Source organism: Mobula birostris, chromosome 14, assembly GCF_030028105.1.
Source record: "Mobula birostris isolate sMobBir1 chromosome 14, sMobBir1.hap1, whole genome shotgun sequence".
NCBI classification, from domain to species: Eukaryota; Metazoa; Chordata; class Chondrichthyes; order Myliobatiformes; family Myliobatidae; genus Mobula; species Mobula birostris.
This window is the reverse complement of record NC_092383.1, coordinates 66,518,843-66,544,030: the sequence shown is the minus strand read 5'-3', so window position 1 is coordinate 66,544,030 and position 25,188 is coordinate 66,518,843. Positions and strand designations below refer to the sequence as shown.

At 41.3% G+C, this 25,188-nt stretch overlaps 1 protein-coding gene across 4 annotated transcripts in view; it reads left to right on the top strand.

The window, feature by feature from the left end:
- Positions 1 to 25,188, top strand: part of LOC140209954 (protein FAM107B-like) — a 112,883-nt gene that overhangs the window by 28,072 nt on the left and 59,623 nt on the right. Inside the window, exon 1 of one of the 4 annotated variants that reach the window (XM_072278645.1) lies at positions 6,036 to 6,259. The exons of the other annotated variants lie outside the window; for them this stretch is intronic. The gene's annotated coding sequence lies outside the window, so the exon portion shown is untranslated. Of the gene's footprint in view, positions 1 to 6,035; positions 6,260 to 25,188 lie in introns of those variants that run through there. 4 annotated transcript variants of the gene reach the window in all.

Below are 25,188 nucleotides of genomic sequence, written 5' to 3'. Positions count from 1 at the left end.
GAGGCCAGTTCTTCATACAGCAGGTCTTTTGGGACCCTCCCATCTGACATGCGGTGCACGTGGCCCAGCCAGTGGAGACGGCGTTGTTGGAGCAGGGTGAAGAGGCTGAGTATCTGGGCACGGGCCAGGACCTCATTGTTGGTGACTCGGTCAGTCCACATGATGTCCAGGATGTGTCTCAGGCTGTGAAGGTGGAAGGCGTTGAGACACCACTCTTGTCTGGAGTAGAGGCTCCAGGTCTCGCTGCCGTAAAGCAGTGGGTGTCGTCAGCTTTCTGTTCTCCCAGACTCTCTTTGTCAGCCTGGCGAATGTTGAGGCTGACAACCACTCTACGTCGCTTTCAGTATACATATATATACATACTGTAATTCACAGTTTGTTTTTCTATTATAATGCATTGCATTATACCGATGCCACAAAGACAACAATTTTCATGACAAATGCCAGTGATATTAAACCTGATTCTGATTCTGATGTTTGATGTCACCTTCTTGAAATATCGCCTTATGTGGATGCTGTCAGTAGTGGAGAAGGCTATGCCTGCGATAGACTGGGCTGTGTCCAAAACTCTCTGCAGCCGCTTGCATTCCTGTGCTGTGCCAAGCTGAGATGCAACCAATCAGAGTAGTTTCAACAGTGTGTCTGTAAAACTCACCCGGACTGTCCACACCAGCTGTGTGGTGAAAAAAGCACAACGGCAGCTCTTTCACCTCGGACAGCTGAAGAAGTTTGGCAGGAGTTCCCACACCCTCAGGATTTTCTACAGGGATGCCATCAAGAGCATCCTGCCTGGCTGTGTCACCACCTGGTGAGGGGACTGTAGTGCCCTCAATTGCAGGGCACTGCAGAGAGTGGTGCGGACAGCCCGGCGCATCTGTGGATGTGAACTTTCCTCTATTCAGGACATTTACAGCAGCAGGTGTGTAAAACTGGCCCTGAGGATCATCAAGGTCTCCAGCCTCCCCAACCACAAACTGTTTCAGCTGCTTCCATCTGGCAAACGGTACCACAGCATTAAGGCCAGGTGTAACAGGCTGTGGGACAGCTTCTTTCATCAGCCCATCAGATTTATCAATAAACATTGATCTGGTTGCATATCTGTCTGTACATACATGTATACAAAACAATTATGTATACAATCTTAGTGTCTGAGCAATATTCCTCCACATTTCCCTTCCTTATTGCTTGTACGTTGCGATGGAGACGCAACATAAAAATTTTTACACCCTCGGATGTAAGAAATAAAATAAATACAAAGTATAAATACAAACATAGTTTAAGTATTTGGAGACATTCCAAATCTCCTGAAGCTTTTAAGAATGAAGAGGGACTGCATGCCTTCGTCGTGATTGTGTCTATGTGTGGAACCCAAGACAGGATATCTGATATGTTAGTGTTCAGGAATCCTATCTACCTTCATAAACAGACATAAAATATTGTCTACACTGTCAGAATCAGAATCAGGTTTATTATCACTGATGTGATAATATGTGTGAAGTGAAATTTCTTGCGTTGCAGCAACTGCACAATGCAATCTGATATGAATATTCATAAATAAAACAATTTAATTAGTTAATTACCACATTGTTCTTGAGGTGGTGAAAATGGCTGCACGTTTTCCAATGATACAATAGTAACCACATTTTAAAGAAATAATCCTGATACAGGAATATTGACCTGAAAGTTTGAATCCACTTCCCTCTTTATAGATGCCATGTGACATTCTGAGTGTTTCTGGCATTTTCTGCACCTACACAGAGAACAGACACCTTGAACAGACACCTTGGCCCGCAGTGTCTGCACAAAGCATGACACCAAAATAAACTAATTCCATCTGACCACACAGGGTCTTCATCGCCCTACTTCCTGTCTCTCCAAAGCCTCTTCCATTGCCAGGTCGAGGCTAAGTGCAAATTAAGGAACAGCAGCCCATTTTCCAGAGCAGCACCCACAAAATGCTGGAGGAACTCAGCAAGACCAGGCAGCATCTATGGAGAGGAATCAACAGTCGATGTCTTGGGACGAGACCCTTCATTGGGACTGGAAAGGAAGGGGGAAAATGTCAGAAGGAAGGAGGACAGAGCTAGAAGGTGAAAGGTCAGGCCAGGTGGGTAGGGGACGGGACTGAAGTAAGCATCCCATGTTCCACCTGCGCAGTCTCCAACCCGGTAGCATGAACAAGAAATTCCCAAATTTCAGTTGTCAGGAAGGAAGGATCTACCATTACAACACCTTGCCATCTAAGACAGCAAAGATAAATACAACAGGATTTACTTTATCGATTACAGACTTCATGGGGCAGGGCTTCAGATTCTTGAACCATTGGGATCTCTTCTGGGGGAAGCATGACCTGTTCAAAATGGATGGGTTACACCTGAACCCGAAGGGGACCAATATCCTGGCGGGAAGGTTTAATAGAACTGTTAGGGAGGGTTTAAACTAATTTGGCAGGGGAATGGGAACCGGAATGATAGAGCGGAGGAAGGGAAAAACAGAAATAAATCAAAGATAGTGAGCAGTAAAGATGTCAGGAAAGACAGGCAGGTAATGGAGCAAATTTGTAGCCATTGGGATGAGTTGCAGTGCAATAAAGTTGCAATGAAATCAAAGCGAAAAGTACCAAATACTGGTCTTAAGGTGTTATACTTAAATGCACGCAGCATAAGGAATAAGATGGATGATCTTGTCGTACAGCTACAGATTGGCAGGTATGATATTGTGGCCATCACTGAGACCTGGCTAAAGGATGCATGTCTCTGGGAGCTGAATGTCCAAGGATACACGGTGTATCGGAAGGATAGGAAGGTAGGCAGAGGGGAAGTCGTGGCTTTATTGGTAAGAAGTGATACTAAATCAGTAGAAAGCGGTGACATAGCATCGGAAGGTGCAGAATCTTTATGGGTTGAGCTAAGAAATCGCAGGGGTAAAAGGACCCTGATGGCAGTTATTTATAGGCCTCCAAGCAGCTGCAGTGATGTGGACTACAAATTACAACAGGAAATAGAAAAAGCTTGTCAGAAGGGCAGTGTTATGATAATTGTGGGGGATTTTAACATGCGAGTGGATTGGGAAAATCAGGTCGGCACTGGATCTCAAGAGAGAGAATTTGTAGAATGTCTGCGAGATGGCTTTTTAGAACAGCTTGTTGTTGAGCCCACTAGGAGATTGGCTGTACTGGATTGGGTATTGTGTAATGAACTGGAGGTGATTAGAGAGATTGAGGTGAAGGAACCCTTAGGAAGCAGTGATCATAACATGATTGAGCTGACTGTGAGATTTGAAAAAAAGAAGCTGAAATCTGATGTGCCGGTGTTTCAGTGGAGTAAAGGAAATTACAGTGGCATGAGAGAGGAACTGGCCAAAGTTGACTGGAAAGGGACACTGGCAGGAAAGACAGCAGAGCAGCAGAGCAGAGTTTATGCGAGAAGTGAGGAAGGTGCAAGACAGGTATATTCCAAAAAAGAAGAAATTTTCAAATGGAAAAAGGATGCAACCGTGGCTGACAAGAGAAGTCAAAGCCAAAGTTAAAGCAAAGGAGAGGGCATACAAGGAAGCAAAAATTAGTGGGAAGACAGAGGATTGGGAAGTTTTTAAAAGCTTACAAAAGGAAACTAAGGAGGTCATTAAGAGGGAAAAGATGAACCATGAAAGGAAGCTAGCAAATAATATCAAAGAGGATACTAAAAGCTTTTTCAAGTATATAAAGAGTAAAAGACAGGTGAGAGTAGATACAGGACCGATAGAAAATGATGCTGGAGAAATTGTAATTGGAGATAAGGAGATGGCGGAGGAACTGAATGAGTATTTTGCATCAGTCTTCACTGAGGAAGACATCAGCAGTATACCAGACACTCAGACGTGGCAGGGAAGAGAAGTGTGTGCAGTCACAATTATGACAGAGAAAGTATTCAGGAAGCTGAATAGTCTAAAGGTAGATAAATCTCCCAGACCAGATGGAATGCACCCGCGTGTTCTGAAGGAAGTAGCTGTGGAGATTGCGGAGACATTAGCGATGATCTTTCAAAAGTCGATAGATTCTGGCATGGTTCCGGAGGACTGGAAGATTGCAAATGTTACTCCACTATTTAAGAAGGGGGCAAGGAAGCAAAAAGGAAATTATAGACCTGTTAGCTTGACATCGGTGGTTGGGAAGTTGTTGGAGTCGATTGTCAAGGATGAGATTACAGAGTACCTGGAGGCATATGACAAGATAGGCAGAACTCAGCATGGTTTCCTTAAAGGAAAATCCTTCCTGACAAACCTATTACAATTTTTTGAGGAAATTACAAGTAGGCTAGACAAGGGAGATGCAGTGGATGTTGTATATTTGGATATTCAGAAGGCCTTTGACAAGGTGCCACACATGAGGCTACTTAACAAGATAAGAGCCCATGTAATTACGGGAAAGTTGCATATGTGGATAGAGCGTTGACTGATTGGCAGGAAACAGAGAGTGGGAATAAAGGGATGCTATTCTGGTTGGCTGCCAGTTACCAGTGGTGTTCCACAGGGGTCCATGTTGGGGCCACTTCTTTTTACATTATACATCAACGATTTGGATTATGGAATAGATGGCTTTGTGGCTAAGCTTGCTGATGATACGAAGATAGGTGGAGGGGCCGGTAGTGCTGAGGAAACAGAGAGTCTACAGAGAGACTTGGATAGATTGGAAGAATGGGTAAAGAAGTGGCAAATGAAATACAATGTTGGAAAGTGTATGGTTATGCACTTTGGCAGAAATAATAAACGGGCAGACTATTATTTAAATGGAGAGAAAATTCAAAGTTCTGAGATGCAACAGGACTTGGGAGTCCTTGTACAGGATACCCTTACAGTTAACCTCCAGGTTGAGTCGGTGGTGAAGAAGGCAAATGCAATGTTGGCATTCATTTCTAGAGGAATAGAGTATAGGAGCAGGGATGTGATGTTGAGGCTCTATAAGGCGCTGGTGAGACCTCACTTGGAGTACTGTGGGCAGTTTTGGTCTCCTTATTTAAGAAAGGATGTGCTAACATTGGAGAGGGTACAGAGAAGATTCACTAGAATGATTCCGGGAATGAGAGGGTTAACATATGAGGAACGTTTGTCCGCTCTTGGACTGTATTCCTTGGAGTTTAGAAGAATGAGGGAAGACCTCATAGAAACATTTCGTATGTTGAAAGGCATGGACAGAGTGGATGTGGCAAAGTTGTTTCCCGTGATGAGGGAGTCCAGTACGAGAGGGCATGACTTAAGGATTGAAGGGTGCCCATTCAGAATAGAGATACGAAGAAATTTTTTTAGCCAGAGGGTGGTGAATCTATGGAATTTGTTGCCACGGGCAGCAGTGGAGGCCAAGTCATTGGGTGTATTTAAGGCAGAGATTGATAGGTAACTGAGTAGCCAGGGCATCAAAGGTTATGGTGAGAAGGCGGGGGAGTGGGACTAAATGGGAGAATGGATCAGCTCATGATAAAATGGCGGAGTAGACTCGATGGGCCGAATGGCCAACTTCTGCTCCTTTGTCTTATGGTCTTCATACTTTGAAAGATATACAATACTTATGATGAAGGTTCACCAGATTGATTTGTGGAAGGGTGGTTTGTGACCTGAGCAAAGATTATACAGATTAGTCCTCTATTAGAAAAATAAGTAATGATCTCCTATGAGCTTCTTTCTGGGTTTGATGTGGTAGTTGATTATTCTGGTGTCCTGGATGCCACGGTCTCAATGGATCAGCCATTCAGGACAGAAAAGAGGAGTAATTTCTTCACCCAAAAAGGAGTGAAACTTTACATTCTCTACCAAAGGGGACATCGGAGGCTCAGTTGTTGAATGTATTAAAAAAGAAATCAACACAGTTTTAAACATTAAGGGAATTAAGGGGTATATGGTTCTCATAAATCGGTAACTTTCAGGTAACATATCAGCCATGATCTTACTGAACAGAGGCAAGGTGGGAGGTCCAGATGGTCTACTCCAGCTTCTCCGTCTAACGTCCTTTATTGCAACAAACAGAAGAGTGAAATAGGACTGTTCCAAATTATAAGGAGTTTTGATAGAGTACATTGAAAAATAATTGCTCCTCTAATGTGTGAACTAATGATTAAAAGATATAAATTTATCACAAAAAGAATGAAGTGTATGGACCAACACACAAAATGCTGGAGAAACTCAGCAGGTCTGGCAGCATCAAAGGAGGGGAATAAGCAGTCGACATTTCGGGCTGAGATCCTTCATCAGGACTGGAAAGAAAAGGGGAAGAATCCAGAATAAGAAGGTAGGGGGGATGGAAAGGAGCACAAGCTGCCAGGTGAGGGGAAAGGTAGGTGGGTGGGGGAGGGGATGAAGTGAGAAGCTGGGAAGAGATAGGTGGAAAAGGTAACAGAGTGGAGAAGAAAGAATCTGATAGGAGAGAAGAATGGTCTTTGGGAGAAAGGGAAGGAGGAAGAGCACCAGGGGAAGGTGATAGGCAGGTAAGGAGAAGGGAAGGAGTATGAAGGAAGCCAGAACTGAAAATGAATATGATTTTAAATGCAGAGGGCATTGCTACTACTGTATTTCAGCTAACAATGTAGTTATGAACTTTCACTCATAAATCTCTAATCCTAACATAAAAGCTATATCTTTTTAAATATATATTTCTTACATCAGTGGGTCAAATGAATGTCGTTCAACAATTCTGACTATATTATTCTCCTCTTTATCAAGATATCAAATATTTATCTTATAATGTTTTACGACTGTGCCATGCACAATTTACAATAGCTGATATTATAATTGGATTTAGTGTGAATAAAAATCAATCTCAGTTCACCTGCAATAACTATGGTATGTAATTTCTCAAATGCTAGGCAGTGGCATGGAAATTGTAAAACAGTTGGAACCATAGCTGAAGGGTAAACAAATTTTATGCATAATAGTTAAAGAAAGGGTGCCACGGTAACATAGTGGTTAGCACAATGCTTTACAATACCAGTGACCAGGGTTCAATTCCCGCTGTTCCTGCAGGGAGTTTGTACATTCTCCCCATTACTGTGTGGGGTTTCCTGCAGGTGCTCCAGTTTCTTCCCACAGTCCAAAGAGGTACCGGTTGGTAGGTGTCCTGTGGGGGAGAGAGGGCTTAATCTGTGTGGTAAACCGTATATATGTTGTAACTGGGTTAACTGTCTTGATAAACCCCTCTGCTGACTGCCCCTGTGGCTCCTCCCACAGACCCCTGAATAAAGGTGATTTCGCCTTGCTCCTCCCCCTCAGTCTGGGGGCAGACACTCAGCATGGAAGTCGTCTTGTACTGCGAATAAAAGCCTTTCAGTATTCACCCTACTTCAGTCTTTTGGAGTTATTGAAGGTGCTTCAATCTGATTGTTGAAAGTTGCTTCCATCGTGATTGGTTAGTTTAGAAACTGCAGCTGCTTTTCCCATTGGCTAGCTGCCTGGTGTGCAGTTTCAAATATCCTGGGTAAATAGAGAGCTCGTGTGGGAGGTTCTTTCTCTTCCTTTGTTTAAGGCAAGCGGTGCACATGACCATCGGGAATGTATGCTCTGCGTGCACTTTTAACTAAGTGTGTTTGTTGAATATTCAACTTTGTAGTGTCTGTAACTTGGGGAACTTGAGTGTTTGGTTGAACTTTTACCGTCTGTAAATAAAAGATTAATATACTTATTCACAGTCAGTGTTTTCTCCTTCACTTGCCAGACTGGCAAACCTGATTCAACATTACAGTAGGTTAATTGGTCATTGTAAATTGTCCCGTGATTAGGTTCAGATTAAATCGGGGGATTGCTAGGTGGCGTGGCTCAAAAGGCTAGAAGTGCCTATTCTGTGCTGAATCTCAGTAAATAAATAACTAAGAGTATGTGAATGACATACATCATTACATCACCATGTCATGTATGCGCACCTCACTAAAGAGAAACACGACTCCTATATTTTTCTTTCATTTAGTTTTATGTTTTGGAGTTATAAAACACAACAGAGGAGGCGAGTTAGTTTTAAAGTGAACCTGAGATGACTAGGCTCAGATTAAATTGGGAGGTCTCTGGGCAGAGCAGCTTGAACGGCCTGTTCCACACTGTACCTCAATTAATAAAAGTTCATGAAACTTTGCTTTCCCTTCAAGGGACAGCAAACATAGCACACCTTCATAGAGTTTACACCATTCTGGAATTGCATCACATACAAGGGTTATACCAAAAACTAAAATAATAAGATGGAAAGGTTACCTTGGACAATGATCATGCTTTGTTGGGACTTATTTGTGATAAAAGTAATGTCAGGAGAGTTGAACAAAATCCTGTCATATATTCTAATCGGCAAAGCAGCTTGTAAAGCTAACTTGAGAGTGTTCTTGCCAATAACCACATTCATGCTTTGGTAGTACACAATATGTGTATGTAGGTCTTTCCATATTTATAAGTAGCTTACTTGCTGATTTTGTTTAAAAGAATTCACTAATTTTATTTCATGTTTGAAGCAAAATGCTTAATGATTGGATGTTATTTTTCTTATAACTTTATTTCAATCCCTTGACATTTTTAGTAAAATTATAGAAACATTTCTACTTGGAGTATTTTTATCTAATAATAGCTTGAAATATTTCATTTATCTTTGCTGTAGTCACACTGGGAATAACACTTTACTTATTGACTTTACCTTCCAATTTGACTAATTTGGCAAATTTTTAAATACTCTTACTTTTACACACCTTTTTTGAGGGCACGCAAACAAGAAACAGCCTCCAGTGGGAAGCACACTGACCTGAAATTTTGGCACTCTACCAAGAGTGTTCAGTTCACAGCACATTCTCAGCATTAACTTTCTTTTAAAGCCATGTTTAGTTGCAGTATAAGGAAATGCAGGGAAAGCCTTCTGCACCATTGAGCATATTTACAAAGGACACTGACATAAGAAATCAGATCCATTATCAAGGACCCCCAACATCCAGGCCATGGTCTCTTCTCACTGCTGCCATCAGGAAGAAGGTTATGTCCCACACCATCAGCTTCAGGTACAGTTTGTACCAAAGTGGATAACTTTACTCACCCCAACAGTGAACTGATTCCACAACCTGTGGACTCATTTTTGGAGACTCTACAATTCATGTTCTCAACATTAATTAATTTTCTGTTTTGTATTTGCACAGTTTGTTGTCTTTTGCAGGTTGGTTGTTTGTCTATCCTGTTGAGTGTGGTCTTTCATTGGTCCTATTGTGTGCCCACAAAAAAATGAATCCCTAGATTCTATGTTGCAACATTAGTGTACTTCGATGATACATTTATTTTCAACTTTGAAGATTTTGAGAGTAAGCAGCTTGAGGAAAATAACTATAAAAAAACTTGCATTAAAACTTACATCTGCTTAATCAAGAACCACAATTTAAACTAAATGGAACATATGAGTAATAAGTTTTTGGCAACAATTGATACAATTCAAAGCAGTCCATGAAAGAAAACACTCCAACCTAGAAAACTAACAAAATCTAATCAACAGGTTTTAAAATACTTTCTCAATGCAAAAGACTAAATAAATGCAACAGAAGTACAAGTTTCAAGTTGATTTCTTTACGTCCAGATTCACTTAGGTGCCAATATCTTCACAGGAAATTTTTATGCAAGAACTATTTGTGACAACTTGTGCCACTTGCTGGATTTGCCACTTCATTGTGACAGAGTAGTGTGAAAAGGTTGAAAACATTTTGTTCAAAACTCAAAGTTCAAAAATCAAAATAAATTTATTACTAAAGTATGTATATGTTGACATGTGCTATGTTGAGATTTATTTTCTTGCAGGTATTCACAGGAGAAAGAAAAAATACAATAGAATTTGACAAAAAACTGTACATAAATAGTGAAGGTCTGACGAACAACCAATGTGCAAAGATAATCTGTGCAAATTAAAGTTATAAGAGTTGTAAAGAATCCTGAAATGAGTCTATCAGTCATGGAATCAGTTCAGAATAGTGGTGAATGAAATTAACCCACACTGATTCAGGAGCCTGATGGTTGTAGATGGATAACTGTTCCTGAACTCGGTGGTGTAGGACCTAAGGCTTCTGTACCTTGTACCTCATTGTAAAAGCAAGAAGAGGGCATGGTCTGGATAGTGGGGATAGCTTTGTAATATTTGGCTCAAATATGAAAGTCTATCACATGAAACACAAAACGTGTGTGCATATGTTTTCTGAACTATGTGGCATTGGATAAAAGACATACAGTATTTCACCTATTCTTTCTTGCATGGCTTTAGGGCACCCCAAAGTACTCTTGATGTGCAGTCCCCATTAGACCAGACAAAAACAATTCAAAATTGTTTTGCTACGTTAGTGATGCTGATTGAAGGTGAAACATTCGTTAGGATAACTCTACTGCTCTTCGTTAAAGTATTGTTGAGAGAGCTGGTGAAGGGGTAGAACTGAAAAGTAACAGGATGAAAATGAGAAATGAGAACTTAAGAAATATTTTTGAGACACTCCAAAGATAACAACACAGATATGGGAAAAGAACAGAGTAGTCTGAGTAGAAAGACAGAGGTAAGAATGAATCCTTATAGAACAAATCTCACTCAGAAGTTAGAGAGGTTTTGGGGGAAGATGGTGTAACTAACCATGCCAAAGGATACAGTGGAGTTGAGAAGGATGAAGAGAAGTGGTGGACCCTCATTCACAGCTGCATGATGTCATTAATGACCTGGTAAAAAGGTATTTTAGAGTTATAACGTATCAGAACCCCAACTGGATATGTTGATATACGTATGTATATGTATGTATAACTGGATATGTTGATATATATGGGACATAGCTAACTATATTCATATTGCCTGCTATGAATGCCTGTGAAAAACGACCGAAGTTTAAAAGAAAATCCTTTCATTGTAAGGACCCTTGATCATGCAGAGGGAGATGAAAAAAGTTAAATAAATAAGAGTTTACTGGGTGCAAACCAGGGTAAGACTTACACAGTGAACGGTAGGGTTCTGGGCTGTGGGGTAGAACAGAAAGCATCACAGGTAAACAGCGTCGTAAAGAGAGCCTTCATAAATCAGGACATTGAGTACAGGAGTTGGAATATTATGTTGAAGTTGTTCAAAATTTCATCCTTTTCTCCTTGGAGCGACAGAGGATGAGAGGTGACCTGATAGAGGTGTACAAGATGATGAGAGGAATTGATCGTGTGGATAGTCAGAGAGGCATTGATCGTGTGGATTTTCCCATGGCTGAAATGGCTGCCACAGGAGGGCACAGGTTTAAGGTGCTTGGGAGTAGGTACAAAGGAAATGTCAGGGGTAAATTTTTTACGCAGCGAGTGGTGAGTGCATGGAATGGGCTGCTGGCAACGGTGGTGGAGGTGGATACGATAGGGTCTTTTAAGCGACTTTTGGATAGGTACATGGAGCTTAGAAAAATAGAGGGCTATGGGTAACCCTAGTCATTTCTAAGGTAGGGACTTGTTCGGCACAACATTGTGGGCCAAAGGGCATGTATTGTGCTGTAGGTTTTCTATGTTTCAATGTTTCTAAAATGTTGGTGAGGCTAAATTGTTTGCAGTTCTGGTCAACTACTTACAGGAAAGATATCAATAAGCTTGAAAGAGCGCAGGGCAAATTTACAAGAACAACTACCCTGACCTGAAGGAGGTGCTGCTGGCTAAATCTGATATCTCGGCAGAAACCTATCCCTATGCCAACCTGTTCCAGTACTCTACCACCAGGGGAGACACCCACTGAGACTTAACATTTCCTGGTGGGTCTCTACCATTGATAGATTTGACCAGAGCAGAAATCCAAGGAGGAGGTTGGTAAGGCCATTGTTCTGGAGCAGCTGCTGCAGGTTCTTCCTCCAGACAAACGGGTCACACTGTGGTTGGACTCACTTCGGCCTGACTTGCCCTGCAGTACCTCATTGCCCATGAGGGTGCGTTGTCACAGCCATCATTCTGAAGTAACAGAGTTCCTCACTCTCCAAGGGACTCTCAGGGTAACTCTGCAGAATTGGGGAGTGGGAGAAACAAGAGCAGAAAAAAAACCTTTGGTAGTTTCTTCTAAGACTTATTTGTTACCATTGTCAGCAGCCAGTCCTCTGTGTGTCCTCCAAAGAAGCCCAAATTGTCAGGTATGTACTCTGTACTAAGAGAAGGAGAATGTGATAATGATGATAACAACTGTAATGCTTGAGTGTGGGAATAGAAAAAAGGCAGAATGCGATAAGAAAGAGCCGATATTTATAATAGAAAAAGTTAATGGAAAACCTGTGAAGGCTCTTTTAGATTCTGGTAGCTCACTGCCATTAATTAAGAAAACTTACTGTATCCCTTGCTTTTGCGGTTGACTACTGTCACCAAACACCTATTCGAGGTGTCCACAGTGACTGGAAGTCTGAGCACTGGCAGAACTCACTGTTGAGCTGGATGACCACAAGCTCTTGATGAAAGTGGGGATGCCGGAGAAACTACTAGTTGACATGAATTTGGGGAGAGATTTGCCCGTGTTACATGAGTTACCGAGGGGAAATAGCCGATCACCTCCATTTGTTAATTCACGAGTAATGGTGCTGTTTCTTATTTTGTCATGACTCATGCTAAAACAAAAGCTGGGTTCAAACTCTGCCCGATTTTGATGCTAGTCTGTGCGAGGGAGGAACCAAGAGACCGAGAAAGTCACCCTGGCAATGGTGCCTTGAGAAATATGCTGGTTCTCCTGCCTCTGTTGATATGATGCACCCACTGATGATGATTCAGAAGGGGTCGTGGAGGCCTGAAAAGGGCCTGGGAAGGTAGACCTCTCCCATCTCAATGGCTGTCAACCGGTGAGCTGCAGAGTGCCTTTGCTGATCTTCCACAGCTGTTCCAGCAGAGACCAGGGTTGACAGAGGTCCTACAACATTCGTCAGGATCAGGCCTGACCAGCGCTCAGTATGCCAACACTGCTACAGAGAGCCTGAGCAACTTGTGGTGGGGGGGCACGGCTGAAAGATCAGATTCAGACCATGCTGGATCTAGGTATCACTGAACCTTCGAAAAGTGAGAGGATCAGTCCGATCATCATCGTCCCCAAGAAGGATGGCACTCTGAGGGTATGCGTTGATTTCTGGAAGTTGAATGCCATTTCTTTTTTTTTAATCTACCTATGCCCCGCATTGATTACCTACCAGAAAGGATTGGATGGGCAAACTATATTACTATACCGGACTTTTGCAATGGCTACTGGCAGGTTCCCCTGGATGACCCATCTAAATTGCTCACTACTTTCTGCACATCCCTGGGTCTGTTTCAGATCACCGTTTCAGGTGCACATGCTCCCTTCCAGCCGCTGATGGACTGGGTGTTACAAGGCTATGAGGACTACAGTGTGGCCTATCTAGGTTGTCTACGGCCAGACATGGACAGAGCATCTGGACCATCTGCGTAGGGTCCTGGGGAATAGTCATGCTGCCAGTCTCGCTGTCAATCTACAAAAATGTGAGAGTACAAAAAGGAAAACCAGATACCTTGGCTACCATTTGGGACATGGAGAGGCACAAGCACAGGTGGACAATGTGGAAACGATGTGCAACAGCCCTCGACCTTGCACCAAGAAGGAAGTGAAACCCTTCCTGGAATTGGCAAGGTGGTATGGCAGCTTCATTCCCCAATTTGCCACTCCGATCATACCTCTGCCTAATCTTACTGAGAAGCTTGTAGGCATCCCAGTGACATGGACAAGTGAGTTGTGAAAATGCTTTTCAAGCCCTTGGGGCCCCCGTTTGTTCTTCACCTGTTCTTCAGAGCCCAGATAGTTCCTTGTCCAGGTGAATGCCTCAGGAGTAGGCATTGGAGCTGCACTGGCACAAGGAGAATGTGGATAAGAGTGGCCTGCCCTTTACCTGAGCCCAAAACAACTCCCAAGGGAAACCAGGTGTTCTACCATTGGAAAGGAGAGTCTGACCGTTCAGTGGTCCATTGACAGCCTCCGGTACTACCTCCTTGGCAGGGAGTTTGACCTTGACACAGACCACAGAGCATTGACATGGATACAGACAATGAAGAACCGAAATACCAAAATGACACAGTGGTACCTGGAGCTCAAACCCTTCAAATTCTGTGTCCACCATAAAGTAGGGCTGTATCCTGTCTTGCCTGCTGAACATTGTCCCTGCAGAAGAGGGGAGTGGTAATATGATGGAGTGCACTTGACAAAATCATTCCTTACACATGTATGTTTACACACACACACACACACACACACACACACACACACAAGCATTGCCTTGCCATTCGACTGTCATTGTGCTGAGTGCATGTACCATTGTCTATCCTGGTTAATCACATTATGGGCTCTAAACCAAGCTGATGTGCTCAGGTTGGCTTTATGGTGCCTTTCCTGCCAAACGTGCCGGAACATTCTATTCCTTTAGTAGTGGGGATTTATAGATATGTATATATTGTTGTTATCCTGTACTTAAGGTAGATACTTCTGCTCACTTTGTAATATGATTGTAACTCTATCGTGGGTGTATCATATTCTAATTCATGTGTAGTTGTAAGTTAACTTTGTGCATAATTAACGATGGTATATCCTGGAGACTAATTAACAGGGCTCATTGCTCTCAGTGGGAGAGAGAGATCACAGCTGCCAAGAATTCACATTGGACAAAATATGGGGCTATTATTGTGTTTTCTGGTAGATGTCGTTTTGTAAGTATTGGTGATTTTCTTTTTGCTATTTTCACTAATTTTTTTGTAAGTTCGATATTTGACAACACTTTTAATAAATACCCTTACACTATAGTGCTAAGTGAATCCAGCCATATTTCTCTTTGGTTATAACCCATTTATCTAACAATCTCCAATCAAGCTTTACTTGTCTCATCCAACTGTGGCCTCACAATGCTGGCCCTCCTGTTTCTACCACGTACAAGCCTAGTGTGGCTTGTTGATGTGGCATTTCTCTGTTATGAATGTCATTCGCACAGGAGTTATCTTTTCCCCAGTACAAGTTCTTATTTGGATATCTGCAGGCTTCAATTCAGTATCTTTGACACATCATTCAAACTCATTTTGTGAAATGACTGAAACAGCCGAGACAGTGTCCAATTCCATTTTAATTAATTTGTTGTTCACTTCTGGTGTAAGCCATATTGCTGATCTCTTGTTAGTTTTCACATCAAAAATCCTGAGGCTAGCCAGTCCTGTGTCACTCTCATCATTACAGATTTTTCATCAAGAGCCTGCAGATTAGTGCACTTCTTGAAACTACAACTTGACTTTTTTATCTGTGCAGTTCATTTAATTTTATCTGGCTGACATGTTTTGTATGTGTCCTACTTTGTTGCATTTTCTGCAAGCTTCACCTTTAAGCCTTCATTGGCTCCTGCCACAATGGTAACAATTTGTTCAGCCAGGCCAGTTTCTGTTTAGATGTTGCATATTTGTTCATGCTCACTTTCATTCCTGACTGCAGCTTAATTGTGACTCTGACTACTGTTTCAATTGATACCGCAATTTCAACTGCTCTTTTAAATATGAGTTGTGTTTCAGTTAGGAAGTGTTTTTGAATGCTCTCTTGTAAGATTCCACAAACTAAATGAACTCTCAGTGCATCATTAAGCCCGTTTCTGAACTACAATGCTCAGATACTTTCTTCAATTCAGTCATATACACTGAAATGGATTCTCCTTCCTTTTGATTCTGCTTATTAAACCTAAAATGTTCTCCAATCAGCAGTGCTTTTGCTTCTAAATGTTCCTGCATTATGTTCATAATATCAGCAGGACTCATTTTGACTGGTTTGGTTGGAGCAATTAAACTTTGAAGCAAACTGTATGTTCTTCCACATATTACACTCAGTGACACTGACACTCACTTTTTATAGGCTATTCCATTTGCTTTAAAATACTGCTCAATTTGTTCAGTATACATAATCCAGTTATCTATTATGCAATCAAACACATCTACCTCTCTGATGCAGCCAGCCATTGCTGCTTTTTTGTTGTTATTTATAATTATTATCACCCAGTACTCACATTACCACATGAATTTTGTCTGTTTTCTGCCTTTTTTTTTAAAACTCAACCTTTGTGAAAAATATGTGCTGTACTTTAACAGATAGGTAGTCATCTTGGGTTCATTTTAAAACTTATTCATCACCACTGTTATGTTTTGTAACTTCTAAACATAAAACTAATTGAAAGTTAGAAACTAACTAAAACTAATTGAAAGAAAAACACAGGAGCTGTGTTTCTCTTTAGTAAGGCATGCATATATGACATGGTGGCATAATGATGTATGTCTTTCACGTACTTTTACATTTAACATGTAATTAATTATGTAAGCAACAAAGAATGCTTAATCAGGCAATATATTTACAATATTACTCGAATATTACTGAATATTAGATACACAAAAATGTACACCCAAAGTTTCCTTATAGCAAATATTCTTGGGAGGCCCAGAATCCTTTCCAACGAGTCAGCTACCATCTTCCTGATTATTTCTGAACTACTAATCTGCTACCAAAGCAACCTCTCTCCCTACAAAATCATCTTTCCTTGATTGTTTCCTTCCTTCCATGAGCTCATGCTTCACGCAAAGCTTATGCCTTTGCACAAGCGATTGGCTTTGTGTATGACAAGATGAGGGCCTCTTACAGAGCCAACATTTCACCCCTCACACCTGCATCATGCCACTTTAGATTACTCAGCTTACAACTTTTATTCTTCTAATATACAATGCTCAAAAATAAAATTCTGTGCAAGCAGTGAAAACAAGTCACCATGGACAGCAAAGCATAAACAGCTAATTTCATCTAATTATTGAACAATGCCATTACCCAGTGAGGATCGCCTGAGGATATGATGCATTTACTAAGGCACTGCAAGCAGTCATCACAAAGCCATTAAGTTGTGCAAAGAATTTTCAAATCTTGGAACACAAAGGAGTCTTTTCAGTAATTTCAAAAGGCTATCCAATTTAATGTCATTTTATAAATCGGTTCTCATGAAATACATATCCAAATGCATTTTTAATGTTTATATGATATTGGGAGGGGGTGGGCTGTACTCCATTAGATTTTAAAATCCTAGTACATGTAAATAATCTTCTTTCACTTACTTGCATATATTCATATTATTTAAATCTGTGACTTATGATTACCACTTCATGTACTTGTGAAAACAGTTTCACCGCACTTTTCTGTCAAATCTTCCATAATATTAAAAATTATGATTCCTTTATCCTATTTTCTTCTTCTTTAACTCTATGTCCAGTTTGTGATTAGGCTAAAGGGTGTTCGAACACTTTACCAGATAAAACTCCAAAGTATCTGATGATTTATAAAATGCCAATGTCCATATACACACGATGAATAAATGCATAACTGTAGTTAAAATGTTAACAAAGTACCCAAAAGGATAAATTTGCTTATGTAAATAATCTACAACCTTTGCTCTTCTGAGAACGCACACTGAGCACCAGAGATTACTACCATTATTTGAAATAAATACTATGTGAGAAGCAGTTTGAGATGAAGACATCAGGTACTAGGATGGAGCATAGCAATGATTTCGACTGTTAAAGGGCCTTATCCTGATAAGTTATTTAGCCAAATACATCAATAATGCCTGCTTTCAAATAGAAGCTGTTAATGTAGAACATAGAACATAGAATATTTCAGCGCAGTACAGGCCCTTCGGCCCACAATGTTGTGCCAACCCTCAAACCCTGACTCCCATATAAGCCCCCACCTTAAATTCCTCCATATACCTGTCTAGTAGTCTCTTAAACTTCACTGGTGTATCTGCCTCCACCACCGACTCAGGCAGTGCATTCCACGCACCAACCACTCTCTGAGTGAAAAACCTTCCTCTAATATCCCCCTTGAACTTCCCACCCCTCACCTTAAAGCCATGTCCTCTTGTATTGAGCAGTGGTGCCCTGGGGAAGAGGCGCTGGCTATCCACTCTATCTATTCCTCTTATTATCTTGTACACCTCTATCATGTCTCCTCTCATTCTCCTTCTCTCCAAAGAGTAAAGCCCTAGCTCCCTTAATCTCTGATCATAATGCAAACTCTCTAAACCACGCAGCATCCTGGTAAATCTCCTCCATACCCTTTCCAATGCTTCCACATCCTTCCTATAGTGAGGTGACCAGAACTGGACACAGTACTCCAAGTGTGGCCTAACCAGAGTTTTATAGAGCTGCATCATTACATCGCGACTCTTAAACTCTATCCCTCGACTTAAGAAAGCTAGTATAAGCTTTCTTAACTACCCTATCGACCTGTGAGGCAACTTTCAGGGATCTGTGGACATGTACCCCGAAATCCCTCTGCTCCTCCACACTACCAAGTATCCTGCAATTTACTTTGTACTCTGCCTTGGAGTTTGTCCTTCCAAAGTGTACCACCTCACACTTCTCCGGATTGAACTCCATCTGCCACTTCTCAGCCCACTTCTGCATCCTATCAGTGTCTCTCTGCAATCTTTGACAATCCTCTACACTATCTACAACACCACCAATCTTTGTGTTGTCTGCAAACTTGCCAACACACCCTTCTACCCCCATATCCAGGTCGTTAATAAAAATCACGAAAAGTAGAGGTCCCAGAACAGATCCTTGTGGGACACCACTAGTCACAACCCTCCAATCTGAATGTACTCCCTCCATCATGACACTCTGCCTTCTGCAGGCAAGCCAATTCCGAATCCACCTGGCCAAACTTCCCTGGATCCCATGCCTTCTGACTTTCTGAATAAGCCTACCATGTGGAACCTTGTCAAATGCCTTATTAAAATCCATATAGATCACATCCACTGCACTACCCTCATCTATGTGCCTTGTCACCTCCTCAAAGAACTCTCTCAAGCTTGTTAGACATGATCTGCCCTTCACAAAGCCATGCTGATTGTCCCTGATCAGACCACGATTCTCCAAATGCCCATAGGTCCTACCTTTAAGAACCTTTTCCAACAGCTTTCCCTCCACAGACGTAAGGCTCACTGGTCTATAATTACCCGGACTATCCCTACTACCTTTTTTGAACAAGGGGACAACATTCGCCTCCCTCCAATCCTGCGGTACCATTCCCGTGGACAACGAGGACATAAAGATCCTAGCCAGAGGCTCAGCAATCTCTTCCCTCGCCTCATGGAGCAGCCTGGGGAATATTCCGTCAGGCCCTGGGGACTTATCCGTCCTAATGTATTTTAACAACTCCAACACCTCCTCTCCATTGATAGCAACTTGCTCCAGAACATCAACCTCACTCATACTGTCCTCACCATCATCAAGTTCCCTCTCATTGGTGAATACCGAAGAGAAGTAAATGAAGAAAATATTCCATTTTCTATGAATATTTAATGTGATGTCAGACTGATGATTCTGTTTATACTGCATGTACAAGTAAAATATAATTTCATCCAAAAGCTACTAATACGTCAAATTGTAAATAATTTTATTGAAAAGTGGTCATTTGCCTGAACCCAGTTGTTCCTGTGTTTCCTTGATATTACAGAATGCTTTTCTCCTGAGATGGCTGATAAGCAGTTAACATTAAGTCTTATCCTTGCATTAGGTAATAATGCCATGGAGAGATGGATTAATAGGATTTTATTTGTGTTATTCTATTTTAAACTTTCTCTCCATTTTGGGTGACTCAATATAACACATTTATTACACTTCTGCTCTGCTTGCTCAGCACATTGGCGCAGACAACTGCAAAACAAAGCATGAAATGTCTTTCTCCAGGTATGTTCTTTGGAGAAGTGAGCTCATTTCACCCTTCTGCCACCTTTTACAACAATGTTATAGAAACCTTGAGTAGCTGCTATGTCCAAGATGAAAGAATTCCACTTGTCTCTGATTATTTGAAGGGTTCTTGGTGAAAGTAATGTATTGTAATGTACTTCTGGTATTCATCATTATTTTTTAAAGTCAGTTTTCTAAGGTCCATTTCTATAATCTGAAAATACATACACCGGCTGTCTATTAATGCCTCTCAGAATTGAACACATCTCTATCAAGTCTCCTCAAATCTTCTGCCACTTCAGAGAAAACAACCAGAGTTTATCCAGCCTCCCCTCCAGATGCTTTGGCAATGCAGAAGCAAATGCACATATATAGTGGAAGATCATGGCAGAACTGCATGTGAAGGGTGAAGGGACTGCAGGTTGGGAGGTGGGAGACAGCGTCAGTGAACTAGAGTGGCGCGGTAGCATTGTGGTTAATACAATGCTTTACAGTACCAACAACCCGTTTTCAATTCCAGACATTGTCTGTAAGGAGTTTGTTTGTTCTCCCTATGACTGCGTGGATCTTCTCTGGGTGCTCCAATTTCCTCTCCCAGTTGGTACATTAATTAGTCATTGTAAATTGTCCCATGATTAGGCTAGGGTTGCTGGACAACATGGTTTGATGGGCCGGCAGGATCTCAATAAATTTAAAGGATGTAGCAATATAGTTAAAAAAGTTGCTGACTGGTGTTTAAAATCAGCAAATAATCATTTTCAGAGTTGCAAGTCATCAAAATGAAAGAAATCAATACTGATTAGTGTGACTATTGAACACTTTTTGGATCTGAATATTTGTTCCTTGGGCTCGGTTCTAACAACATGACACAGCTTCAGAAGAACTCCTGCACACCAGATGCTTTAAATTCCCATTAGCTTTTCTGAGTATTGAGTGTCAATTTGTATAGGTATATTATATCCCTGATTATTGTGTTGCTATGGAATGGTGGCCAATTTATTGCAGTGATGTTTAAATGGGAGTGTATGAATTGTTTATGAAAAAAATTATGTTTTTACTTTGTTTTACCTTTGAACTATAAGCATGATGTAATACTGCATGGTGAATAGAAAGCAATAGAAAGGCTGCATTTATTTTTCGTTGCTGGGAGCACAGAGAAAGGGGCCATGAATCATACCATATGGAGATAAGTTACAATCAAAGGACAATTAATGATCTTAACATTTTAATCCATTCACTTCATGCATAAATCAGAATCTTGGGTCAGAGACCCTGTTCATGAGAATTTTTTATTAATGTGACCAGAACATGGTGGTGGTGGTGGGGGTAGGGGGGTGAAGAAAGCAAGTTTTGGGCTGTGGCTCAGTCTTTATCAAGAATCACTACACATTTGCTGAGACAGACAAAGGTTCTATCCTTTCCATTTTTTAATAAACTTATGCACCTATAAATGCTATCTGGATATTATTACATCATAGCAGATCATAAAAACTGAACACGTTTTATAGTAGCTTTATGAGAAAATCATACATAACATTTGACCCTTACAAATATCTCACTAAATGTTATGTTTGTTAGAATGCTTTCGCTTACCCCAGTAGCACTCTAAACTGGGCATTGGGCTGACTGCAGAGGCTTGCAACAGAACAGGATCTTCCTGAACACAGAATCTAGACAGACAATCTAATGCTGTAACAAGCGACTTGTGGTTGACGTTATGAATTAGTTGTAGAAGCCATTTCTCAGATGAGAAACTAAACCAAAGACCCATATGGATAACAAAAATCACGGAAGAACGTAAGACCTGGAAACAGTTAAAGCTCTCATGCCTAGTTCATCATTCAATCATGGCTGATCTACTACGAACTTTATCTTGCATTTTGAAATCTTGAAATATTTCATAATCCCCTAAAAATCCAAAACTCCAAATTGAAGATAACCAGTCTAGACAAAGAATTCCAAAGATTCATTACATTCTAAGTGAAGAAATTTCTCTTCCTAAAATTCCTGTGCAAAAATATTCATCTTTCCTCATTGTTTGCACATCATTTTAAATCTAGCTGCACAAAAAAAATTTGTTCCCTTTTTTTTGGAAAGCTCTCCATAATTCAAAAATCCTGAATGGTCAACATTGTTCAGGTTATCGTAACCAGGGAAATCAAGACGTTTTGGAATTTTGTTTGATTCAATTAAATCTTTTCACGTTCTTCTAAACTCAAGAGAGCACAGGCGCATGGTAAAGGTCTCATGGACTAATTAAAAAAAGAAAGCAAAGCTATTTCCTCCAAATGTTGTGTTGAACATTTTGTGACCAATTTCATGATCATGATTATTACATGTCCCTACTGCCTGCCATAGGGAAAGTCACTCTGCAGGAACCCTCAACTGGCTCCTCCCATTGGTTGAGGCAGTTCTTCCAGAATCACATGAGTATTCCACAATGAGAGATTATGGAGTGGACAAACCAGACCATAAACCAACCCACCTTGTTGAGCACTAACTGTTCCAACTGAGGCAGCTTCTATATTTTCGGCCACTTCAGAACCCACACTAGAGGGACTGCTAAAAATTAATTTACTTAGAAATTGATTGTACCCATTAATTGTAGAATTATGGAAAAACTATACCACAGTACAAATTTAAATCAATTCAAAATAAGCTGTCCAATTCAATCCTAATTTCCAACACGAGGTCCCCATGCAAGTTCTTTCAGTACACATTCAGGTTCTTTTCGAAACAAGATAATGTTTTATGACCCTACTATTATACTTAGAGAGGTGAGGATTTGGGATGTGGAAAAAAATTATGTCAGAAAAGGGCTTACAACCTTGCAGATAATTAATTGGGAAAGTTTCATCATATTACATATGACATAGGTAGGAAAAGGGATGAGGTACTGAAAGGAGAATATAGGGAGCTAGGAAGGGAGTTGAGAAAAAGGACCGCAAAGGTAGTAATCTCGGGATTACTGCCTGTGCCACGCGACAGTGAGAGTAGGAATGCGATGAGGTGGAGGATAAATGCGTGGCTGAGGGATTGGAGCAGGGGGCAGGGATTCAAGTTTTTGGATCATTGGGACCTCTTTTGGCGCAGGCGTGACCTGTACAAAAAGGACGGGTTACACTTGAATCCTAGGGGGACCAATATCCTGGCAGGGAGATTAGCGGGGGCTACTGAGGTGACTTTAAACTAGAATGGTTGGGGGGTGGGAATCAAATTAAAGAGGCTAGGTGTGAGGAGGTTAGTTCACTACAGGGGGATGGGAACCAGTGCAGAGAGGCAGAGGGGTGTAAAGTGAGGGTAGAAACAAAAAGTACTAAGGAGAAAAGTAAAAGTGGCAGGCCGACAAATCCAGGGCAAGCATTAAAAAGGGCCACTTTTCAGCATAATTGTATAAGGGCTAAGAGAGTTGTAAAAGAGCACCTGAAGGCTTTGTGTGTCAATGCAAGGGGCATTCGTAATAAGGTGGATGAATTGAAAGTGCAGATTGTTATTAATGATTATGATATAGTTGGGATCACAGAGACATGGCTCCAGGGTGACCAGGGATGGGAGCTCAACGTTCAGGGATATTCAATATTCAGGAGGGATAGACATGAAGGAAGGGGAGGTGGGGTGGCGTTGCTAGTCAAAGAAGAGATTAACGCAATAGAAAGGAAGGACATAAGCCGGGAAGATGTGGAATCGATATGGGTAGAGCTGCGTAACACTAAGGGGCAGAAGACGCTGGTGGGAGTTGTGTACAGGCCACCTAACAGTAGTAGTGAGGTCGGAGATGGTATTAAACAGGAAATTAGAAATGTGTGCAATAAAGGAACAGCAGTTATAATGGGTGACTTCAATCTACATGTAGATTGGGTGAACCAAATTGGTAAAGGTGCTGAGGAAGAGGATTTCTTGGAATGTATGCGGGATGGTTTTTTGAACCAACATGTCGAGGAACCAACTAGAGAGCAGGCTATTCTGGACTGGGTTTTGAGCAATGAGGAAGGGTTAATTAGCAATCTTGTCGTGAGAGGCCCCTTGGGTAAGAGTGACCATAATATGGTGGAATTCTTCATTAAGATGGAGAGTGACATAGTTAATTCAGAAACAAAGGTTCTGAACTTAAAGAGGTGTAACTTTGAAGGTATGAGACGTGAATTAGCTAAGATAGACTGGCAAATGACACTTAAAGGATTGACGGTGGATATGCAATGGCAAGCATTTAAAGGTTGCATGGATGAACTGCAACAAATGTTCATCCCAGTTTAGCAAAAGAATAAATCAAGGAAGATAGTGCACTCGTGGCTGACAAGAGAAATTAGGGATAGTATCAATTCCAAAGAAGCAGCATACAAATTAGCCAGAGAAAGTGGCTCACCTGAGGACTGGGAGAAATTCAGAGTTCAGCAGAGGAGGACAAAGGGCTTAATTAGGAAGGGGAAAAAAGATTATGAGAGAAAACTGGCAGGCAACATAAAAACAGACTGTAAAAGCTTTTATAGATATGTAAAAAGGAAAAGACTGGTAAAAACAAATGTAGGTCCCCTGCAGACAGAAACAGGTGAATTGATTATGGGGAGCAAGGACATGGCAGACCAATTGAATAATTACTTTGGTTCTGTCTTCACTAAGGAGGACATAAATAATCTTCCAGAAATAGTAGGGGACAGAGGGTCCAGTGAGATGGAGGAACTGAGCGAAATACATGTTAGTAGGGAAGTGGTGTTAGGTAAATTGAAGGGATTGAAGGCAGATAAATCCCCAGGGCCAGATGGTCTGCATCCCAGGGTGCTTAAGGAAGTAGCCCAAGAAATAGTGGATGCTTAGTGATAATTTTTCAAAACTCGTTAGATTCTGGACTAGTTCCTGAGGATTGGAGGGTGGCTAATGTAACTCCACTTTTTAAAAAAGGAGGGAGAGAGAAACCGGGGAATTATAGACTGGTTAGCCTAACGTCGGTGGTGGGGAAACTGCTGGAGTCAGTTATCAAGGATGTGATAACAGCACATTTGGAAAGCGGTGAAATGATCGGACAAAGTCAGCATGGATTTGTGAAAGGAAAATCATGTCTGACGAATCTCATAGAATTTTTTGAGGATGTAACTAGTAGAGTGGATAGGGGAGAACCAGTGGATGTGGTATATTTGGATTTTCAGAAGGCTTTTGACAAGGTCCCACACAGGAGATTAGTGTGCAAACTTAAAGCACACGGTATTGGGGGTAAGGTATTGGTGTGGGTGGAGAGTTGGTTAGCAGACAGGAAGCAAGGAGTGGGAATAAACGGGACCTTTTCAGAATGGCAGGCGGTGACTAGTGGGGTACCGCAAGGCTCAGTGCTGGGACCCCAGTTGTTTACAATATATATTAATGACTTGGATGAGGGAATTAAATGCAGCATCTCCAAGTTTGCGGATGACACGAAGCTGGGTGGCAGTGTTAGCTGTGAGGAGGATGCTAAGAGGATGCAGGGTGACTTAGATAGGTTGGGTGAGTGGGCAAATT